Source organism: Primulina tabacum, chromosome 10 (genome assembly GCF_025594145.1).
Source record: "Primulina tabacum isolate GXHZ01 chromosome 10, ASM2559414v2, whole genome shotgun sequence".
In the NCBI taxonomy this organism is placed as follows: Eukaryota; Viridiplantae; Streptophyta; class Magnoliopsida; order Lamiales; family Gesneriaceae; genus Primulina; species Primulina tabacum.
Window position 1 is genome coordinate 11,133,620 of NC_134559.1, and position 8,545 is coordinate 11,142,164.

The 8,545-nt window shown below is 33.8% G+C and overlaps 1 long non-coding RNA gene across 1 annotated transcript; it reads right to left on the reverse strand.

Moving 5' to 3' along the window:
• Positions 1 to 6,798: 6,798 nt before the first annotated feature.
• On the reverse strand, positions 6,799 to 7,632 carry LOC142505681 (uncharacterized). The gene is made up of 2 exons (XR_012804473.1): positions 7,512 to 7,632; positions 6,799 to 7,200 (listed from the first exon to the last, which is right to left on the reverse strand). It is a non-coding gene; the product is annotated as an uncharacterized LOC142505681 (long non-coding RNA).
• Between the last annotated feature and the right edge of the window lie 913 nt (positions 7,633 to 8,545).

Consider the following 8,545-nt stretch of genomic DNA (forward strand, 5'->3'; position numbering starts at 1 on the left):
TGATGCCACTGATTTGAATTGTAAAAACTTGTGTTCTTTAGTTTTGCTCTTAGTTTTCAAGGAATTGTTTATTTTTTGCTTGTAGCTAATCCTATTGTTATTTTTTTAATTGATATAATGAGTTCAGAACCTATTGGTCTTGCTCACGATGAGGATAGTGTGGAGGGTGTACATGTGTTGGATTTAGATGTTGATGAAGAAACATGTACTAACTTGCAAGGTCGGGCCTCCGAAGTGTTAAACGAAAAAGACCCTTAAAGTCACAATGGTGGCAATATTTTGAGATGCTTCCAGAAGTAGAAAGAAAAGAAAAGCGTTGCAAATGTAAAGCATGTGGGACTACGTACAAAGCAGACAGTAGCATGGGGACAGGTAATCTCCAACGTCGTATTCTCAAACAGTGTCCTAGACAGAGAACTCGTGATATTGCTCAGGCTTTGTTATAACAGGGTGATAAAAGTCTTGCCATAAGGTCACAAAAGTTCAGCCAAGAAAGATTTAGAGAGTTGCTAATATTAGCAATTGTGATACATGATTTACCGTTTCAGTTTGTGGAATATGATTCAATTAGATCAAGTTTTACATACTTGGAACCTCTAGTCAATCATTTCACTATAAACACCGCAAGGACGGATATTCTCAAGATGCATAAAAACGAATTCAATAGACTAGCTCAAGAAATGCGTTCATGCCCTGGATAAATTTGTTTCACTTTCGATTTGTGGACTTCTATTGCCACTGATAGCCATGTATGTTTGACAGCGCATTTCATTGATTCTAATTGGGTATTGCAAAAAGGATTATCAATTCTCCTACATGCCTCCACCTCACTCTGGTATTGCATTGTGTGATAAAATCAATAGCTTATTCAATGCTTGGGGAATTCAGAGAAAGTTTTCACAATTACGTTGGACAATTCCGCTGCAAATGATGTGTTTGTTGTCCTTGTAAGGGATCATCTTAGTTTAAATTGTTCATTAGTGAATGATGGCGAGTTTTTGCATGTTCAACACATTCTCAATTTAATTGTCAAAAAGGTTTGAAAATAATTGATCATTCCGTTGATAAGATTCGTGAATGTGTAAAGTATGTAAAAGGCAGTCAAGTGAGAAAGAAAAAGTTTGTAGAATTCACTAAAAAAAAGGCATACGACATCGGTTTTTTGATCATTCCGTTGATAAGATTCGTGAATGTGTAAAGTATGTAAAAGGCAGTCAAGTGAGAAAGAAAAAGTTTGTAGAATTCACTAAAAAAAAGGCATACGACAACGGTGAAAAACCGATGTCGTATGTCCTGAAAAACCGTTGTTAAAGCCCTTGTGGTTAAAGGGTTCGCTCAAAGACAACGGTTTTTAACCGATGTTGTAGCTACAATTTGCGACGGTTTTAAGGTTTTTAAAAACCGTCGCAAATAAAATTAGCGACGGATTTATGCAAAATTGTCCCTAAAATTAGCGACGGTGCCATAAAGTCGTTTTTTCATGATTTCCATCGCTAATATTTTCACTAAAATAAAAAAAACTACTTTTAATAATTTAATAAATCTAAAAAAAACTTACAATTTGACTATGCTAACAATATTCATGAACTTAACTAACACTAAAAAATTTACCAAAAATTAAAACGAAAAAATTTATCCTAAATCGAAACCAAAAAGAGAAAAAAATTCTAAGTGTTGTGAAGTGATAAAATCGTGTAAGAGAGAAAAATTTTAAGTGTTGTGAGGTGGTGTGGAGGAAAATGGACCGAAAGTGCGGATATTTATAGCCAATCTGCGACGGTTTTTGCTTGAATAGCGACTGTAATTGCAAAACCGTCGCATGTTTTAAATTTGCGATGGTTTTGCTTACAACCGTCGCTAATTTATAACATGCGACGGTTTTAAAACCGTCGCTATATATAGCGACGGATTACACACCGTCGCTAAATTTAGCGATGATTTTATGAAAAACCGTCGCTATTTTTAAATTAGCGACGATTTTTTCTGAAACCTTCGCTAAGCAAAACCGTCCCTCAAAAACACTAATCGACAACGGTTTTCTTGTCGATTGTCCAAAAAAACACACTCAAAGACAACGCTTCAACGATTTTCACTAAAATCGTTGTTAAAAAGCATACGACAATGGTTTTAGTAAAAACCATTGTCGTATGTGCGTTGTTGATTTGGTTTTTTCTTGTAGTGATTTGTTGCCCAAACTTTAGGAATCCTAAGAAATCACTTAGGCAAGATGTTCCTACTAGATGGAATTCTACGTATTTGATGCTTTCTAGTGCCATATATTATCGACAGTGCTTTTAATCATTTGAAATTGACTGATACTAATTTCGCACACTGTCCATTGGTTGACGAGTAGGGTCAAGCTGAAAAAATATGTAAATTTCTTGAGGTTTTCTATGAGACAACAACATTGTTTTCTGGGGTGAAGTATCCTCACTACAACAAAAACAGCATACGACAACAGATTTTATCCGTTGTCGTAGCCTTTTTAAAACTGTTCAACGATAACGGTTTTTATCCGTTGTGGTAGGTAGAATTTGCGATGGTTTCAAAAAACAGTCGCTAATAAAATTAGCGACGGTTTTATTAAAACCCGTCGCTAAAATTAGCGACGATAAATGTAGCGACGGTTAGCATACATAGACCATCGCTAATTTTAGCAACGGTCTTTAATCATGATTTCCGTCACTAATTTGTTTCGAAAAATAAAAAAATTCTTTTAATAATTTAATCAATCTAAAAGAAACTAACAATCGAAACTAAAATCGTGTAAAAGAGAAAAATTTTAAGTGTTGTGAAGTAGTAAAATCGTGTAAGAGAGATAAATTTTATGAAGTAATGAGAAAATTTTTAAGTGTTATGAAGTAGTGAGAAAAATTTTAAGCGTACAAATGAAGTGATAAAATTGTATAAGAGAGAAAAATTTTAAGTGTACAAGTGAAGTGATAAAATTTTGTAAGAGAGAAAAATTTTAAGTGTTATGAAGTAGTGAGAAAAATTTTAAGTGTTGTGTGAAGTGATAAAACTGTGTAAGAGAGAAAAATTTTAAGTGTTATGGAGGAAAATGGACCGGAATGGAGTTATTTATAGAGCGTTTGCGACAGTTTTTGGTGAAACTGTCGTCAATTTTAAATCAGCGACGGTTTACATAAAACCGTCGCCAAATGTAGCAACGGTTTTAGAAAAACCGTCGCTTTATGTAGCGGCAGTTTAAAAAACAGTCGCATGTTTAGCGACGGATGTTGTAAAACAGTCGCTAATTTTAATCATGCAAAGAATTTACATAAAACCGTCGCTATCAGTAGTGACGGTTTGTCTAAAACTGTCGCAATATTTAGCGACGGTTTATCTTAAACCTTTGCGAATTTGAAATTCGTGACAGTTTTTTAAAACCGTCGCTAAAAGTTAGCGACGGTTTTAGGAAATCCGTCGCTAAATATGGCAACGTTTTCCAAAATCATTGTTGTTAGTCTAAAAACCACACAAATCGACAACGATTTTTTAAAACCGTTAACGATTGTCCAAAAAAAAAAAGCTAATAGCCAACGGTTTAAAGAAACCATTGTCGTTTGTCAAAAAAAAAACACGCTAATCGACAACGGTTTTCAAAAACCGTTGTCGATTATCCAAAAAAACACGCCAAAAGACAACAGTTCATAGAACCGTTGTCTTTTGCCCTAAAAAAACTCTGAAAGACAACGATTTTTAGAAAACCGTTGTCGTTGACACCCTAAAAGACAACGATTTTTATAAAACCGTTGTCTTTGACCCCCTAAAAGACAACGGTTTTGTAAAAACCGTTGTCAAAACGCACCTACGACAACGGTTTTCACTAAAACCGTTGTTAAAAACTATACGACAACGGTTTTTTTGAAAAACCGTTGTCGTAGGTGCGTTGTTGTTGGGCGTTTTTCTTGTAGTGCCTACTGCCAACCTTTATTTTCCTCGTGTCTTTACGGTTCAATTGACATTAAGTCAAGCATTGCAAAGCTATGATGATTTCATGAGATCAATGGCCACTCTGATGTTTCAGAAATTTGACGAGTACTGGAAAGATTATAACATTTTGTTGTCCATTGTTGTGATAGTTGATCCGAGGTTCAAGTTGCAGTTTATTGAGTTTTGTTACAACAAGTTATACGAACATGGTAGTAACGAATTAAATCTGGTGAAGTCTAAATTAGTTTCTTTGTTTGAGGAATATATGTGCCTTGCTTCCAAATCAAGTAGTAGCAACACATCTACGAGTTCTCACAGTGGCATTGATGATATGCTTCTTTTCCTCTAAATTCAGAGAGTGGATGCATGGATGTTTTGAAGGTATTTATGATAATTTTTTTCTTTTTCTCACCATTTTTTACATTTCGTTACCAGTACATTTAATTTATGATGTAGGAATTTGACACATTTCAAAGAACATAATTCAATGATAGAGCTCAAAAGAGTCAATTAGATTTTATTTGGATGAACCGAAAATTGACAGATCTTCAAAATATGATGTCCTTGTGTTTTGGTAAAGCTTACCAATTTAGGTATCCTGAACTTGAACAAATGGCCATAGATATTTTGAATGTTCCAATTTCTACAGTTGCTTATGAATCATCTTTTAGCACCGGTGGTAGGATACTTGACCAATATCGTAGTGCAATGAAGCCTGATGTTGTTGAGGCGTTGGTTTGTTGTAGAGAGGTTAGTTGGACATGATGGTTAGTGATTCTTCTTGTTATTTTCATTTTAAAGTTATATGTTTTACTACTTATTTTATTTTGTAGAAACTATTGAGGTGGGGTTGGATGATTTGAATGAAAATATTATGAATTTATTCATAAATGAGGATGCTGGATCAAATAATGCTGCAACGGATGATTGATGATTCTAACAATGCTATGATACCTAATATTGAAAAGTAAGTTAAATTTTATAAACTCATAATTTTTGAAAACTTTCACACATTCCTATTTTAATTTTTTTAAATGTTGTTTAAAGGTTTGACTTCTACAAACAAATGTAGAACAATGAAGAAGTCAGAAGACATAAATGAAGCTTGATTATTGTCACTTGAAAGTTGAAAATTATTTTGTGATGTTTGAAGACTTTTTGAATAGCTTTTGTTATTATGTGTTTGAATTAAATGTTATTATTATTATTATGTGTTTTGAATATTTATCTAATTATTGTATTGAAAAATTAATACTACACATAGACAACTAAAATTATATTACACACAATCACAGCATTACACATTCTTAATGAGAAACTTGTGAGGATATTATTAGAAATGTTAGTTATATGACAATAAAGTTGTATAATAAGTTATAATATAATTTTTATAAATAACAAAAATTGAATTTTATTCACTAAAAATGACAAAAAAATAAGTAGTTTTTGAGGATTTGTAGATTGTTAAAATATATGGATATTGTTGAAATTTAATGAGTTATAATATAAATAAATATAATATCAAACTCTCTCAATTTTCATCTTAGTTTTAGGTTTTTCCCTAAACGTTCATATCTCTTTTTACATTCTTCATACAAAATTATCCTTAATTTTATTTGTAAAAGTTAATTAAAAAATTATACTGTTTTAATTAAAAAAAGCCATTTTAAATTTTCCTTGTCATCCAATGATATTGTATCTGGTCGGGTTACACGGGTTATTCAGGTTAACCGGGTTATTTCGGGTGGTTCTCTATTTTCGGGTTGGGTTGGGTTCGGGTTAAGGTTTTTTTAGGTACTAATATGCTTCAATCCGACCCGACCCGACCCACCCGAATTGGCACCCCTATATAACAATCTAAACACTATAAATAGTTTGAAACATACTACGTCCAAAGAAATGTTCCAAACGTCGAAACAAAATTTTAAAATTTTCGTTGTGCCTTAGATGCGAGAAAACGGTGCCCAAGAGACCTTTACGAGAAAGTCTATATGTCCTTACCTCCTGGATATAAGGTAAAAAAGGAGTCCGTACCAAACACTGTTTTCATGTTACATAAGTCGTTATATGGTCTCATCTAAGCATCACGACAATGGTATACAGAATTTTCTTCAACTTTGCTTCGCATTGGATTTGTTCAATCACATGCAGCCAACTATTTGTTAACACAAATTCGTAATGGTGTGTTTATAGCAATATTGGTCTATGTAGATGATGTGGTTATAGCCATAAATGATGAGGCAAAAGCTAAGGCTTGAAGAATTTTCTTAATTATCAATTGAAGTGGAAGGAGTTGGGTGATTTAATATATTTCCTTGATATTGAGGTTGTGAGATCAAATCGTGGAATTTATATTTACCAATGCCATTATGCTTTGCAATTACTCACTAAAACTGGTCTTATTATATTGGTTGTAAGCCACGAACAACATCTATGTATGGATGTCAATCTCAAACTCACATGATGATGGAGAGTTGCATCCTCATTCATTTTTGTATCGCAAGTTAGTGGGTAATCTTCTTTATTTCATTGTCACTCGTCCTGAGTTAGCTTATTCAGTTAACAAACTCAGTCAATTTGTGTATACCTCATGAGATAAATACTTGGAAGCTGTGTACTTGGTGCTTAAATATGTTAAAGATTTAGAGGGTTTGGGCTTTTTGTATGATTCCACCTCTGATCTTAAGATAATCTTTTTCAAGGGTTCAGATTGGGCAGCTTGTCCAGACACTCATCGATCAGTTTCTGGTTGACCTTAACAAGTTGTTACAAATAATAAGAAGTGTCACTCACACATATATACATATTTCTTATTGTAATTTTCAAAATCTATATATATATTTTTCTAGATATAGCGTTCACTAGGAAGGATAGTTTTTCAAATATTTCATACATACAAGATCGTCCAAACCGACGACAACAACAACAATAACACCACAACAATAAGTCGACCATTTGCACACAACGTAGCATGGTTCAAGGTGGCAAATGAACCATGTCTTGCTAGAAAACACAAGCTAGCCAGACTTTATTACTTATGAAACATCATCTTATTTAAGAAAGCATCACTTGATTCTGGTTCAATTCATCAGCAATTAAAGTAGCAAAAGCAAGCGAAGCCAAAGCCCCTTCTGTGGCAAGCTCCATTCTGAGCCCCTTCCCAGAACCTGCATCGCCTGTTGCAATTCTCCGTTCCGAGACAAATTCCAAGCCATGTTTGGCTCAACCTCGAGCACAGTCTGACCGCCTCCGCCATTTGCATCTCTGTTTCAAGAATATATACACACATAGAGGAATTTGGCTAAGACCACCAGAAAATTATCACGTAATGCGTGACCCAAGATAAGACAGACCTAATATATTGCGTTTAACAAGAATATATATATATAAATATATATTCGGACTATATTTCTAACATGCATGCCGTGTATCGCTACAAGAATATGAATTCTATGTACCAAATGAATAGGAAAATTTTCTAACTCAATTTTTGTAGAATTATTATGTATGGAATAGTTTTGTCCCCGTAACGCAGAGGAGTAGATAGAGAACATATATGAGTAATGAGTACACACCGTTTGAAGCTACGAGGAGAAAGCAAAACAAGAGAGCAAAGAAAGCGGTGAAGCCAAATCCGTATTTGGCCATCTTTTCTACGGTGATTTGTGCTAGTGTTATATTCTTCTGCGTGTTGAAAATGGAGTGAAGCATAGATGGTATTTATAGGCGAACAAGCAACGTTCAGGTCAAATATAAACAGTACTCGTGGCAAGGTACAGCAGATATAATAGTGGAAATTTGTAAAATAACATTTGTTAACTATTTATTTAAACACTTGAGGAGATAATTTTTTAACATAAATATTTGATCAAGGTTAAAAAAAAACTACCCTGATAAAATAAGGTTCTCGGTTCGATCACATTTTTATGGGTCTTTTTCGGTTAAGTTTCAAATGAAATCGACCGGCCAATAATCCCAAACATTTTTACTTTTTTCTCGGTTTAGTCATTCCATCGGATTCGGGGTTAAAACGAACGGGGAAAATACCACGTGACTTGTACACAAGTCCATCGTTATACTCTTCTTCTTCACTAAGCTCGATCAATCCAAGCCATCCAGCTCGATTCCACAAACAGGTTTGAAATGTTGAGAAGTTTCTTTTTTTTTGTTTTTTTAGCTTGTATCATGAGCGGCCTTTATCTAATCAAGTTTTGAGTTAGAAGTCGATTTCTTTTTTCCTCTAAATTCAACACAAAAACACAATAATCCGGGGTTTTTAAAGGCCTTCCCGAATAATAATTAGATTTTATTTCTTAGTAATAGGATCGAGCAGTAGTAGTTGATCACATTTCCACTTGTTCTTTGACTAGGTCTATGATCTTTGGTCTGGATAGCATCAAATTCATTGTCATTGTGCTCTAGAGACTACTTAAGAGAACCTCGCCTCGAGACCCCCCATTTCTACAACTCTTTCGAAAATCGGATAGTTAGAGAACCAAACACACTGGGAAATTAATTTTTTTCATGACTTTATTTTTACATATATAATTCAAGTTTTGCGTGGTCAAAATATTTTCATTAACTAATAAAATTTTATTGCTCGAGTATT